Consider the following 1072-nt stretch of genomic DNA (forward strand, 5'->3'; position numbering starts at 1 on the left):
TCCCCGGCTTCGAAGTTTATATGCCCGCACAAATGGTAATCAAAGAATCTGCATACTGGCAAAAAAAAAATATAAAGCATTTCTTGTCCCTCTTACAGCACCGAGGAGGAAGCCTACGTCTGTTGCGTCCGCCTAATTCGAACACGGCAAAAAGACCTAGGCACCATTCAGAGGGCTGGATGCATCGGGACCACATGGGGAAATGAGAACTTGCCCTACAGACGCCCTCAGTGTTATTACAAACCTATTTCCTATACACCTTCACATAATGCACACCGCATAACTATCGGCTGTAGGACTCAGAGAGCTTCAGAAATGGGAAAGGTGAAACACAGGGCGGTAGGCTGCCGTGCATTCGAACTCATGTAGCCCGTATATAACCCTAAGAGAACACACGTTTTGTTAAGAAGAACCTTATCCTCAGGATTAGTTTTCTATAATATCAATTGATCCTACTAATTTGGTGTCCGGAAAAAACACGCAATGATCGAACAAGTAAACCGCATATATTGTACTTTATTCATTACTATCATTTACTAATGTAATGTTTGGCTGAATTTGGCTCGCCATGGCGTATGAGTGACTTCAGTTGCATACACTTTTAAAGTGAAATTTCTTTGCATTCGGCTGGTTGCAAATCCAAACTCCGATGAAATGAAAAATCGACAGAAAAAGGGAGGAGGTGGTGGGTTTGATTTGGCATGATTAAGATTACGATTGAGAGCAAGATTAAGATTATGATTAAGATTAAGCTTAAGATTAAGAGTAAGATTACGATTGAGAATAAGATTAACGGTACGATTATGATTATGATTCAGATTTAGGTTAAGATTATGTTTAAGATTAAGAGTAAGATTAAGATCAATGTAAAGACAAAGATAAAGATCAAGATTAAGACTTAGATTAAGTAAGATTAAAATTGAGATTGAGATTAAGATGAAGGTTAAAATTAAAATTAAGGTAAAGATTATGATTACGATTGGGAGTAAAATTAAGACTACGATTAAGACTATGTGAGATTAAGATTAAGGTTAAGATTGAAATTAAGTTTAAGATTGAGATTAAGACTAAG

This window comes from Rhagoletis pomonella, unplaced genomic scaffold, assembly GCF_013731165.1.
Source record: "Rhagoletis pomonella isolate Grant_MI unplaced genomic scaffold, Rhpom_1.0 Rhpom_scaffold_00008, whole genome shotgun sequence".
Classification (NCBI taxonomy): domain Eukaryota; kingdom Metazoa; phylum Arthropoda; class Insecta; order Diptera; family Tephritidae; genus Rhagoletis; species Rhagoletis pomonella.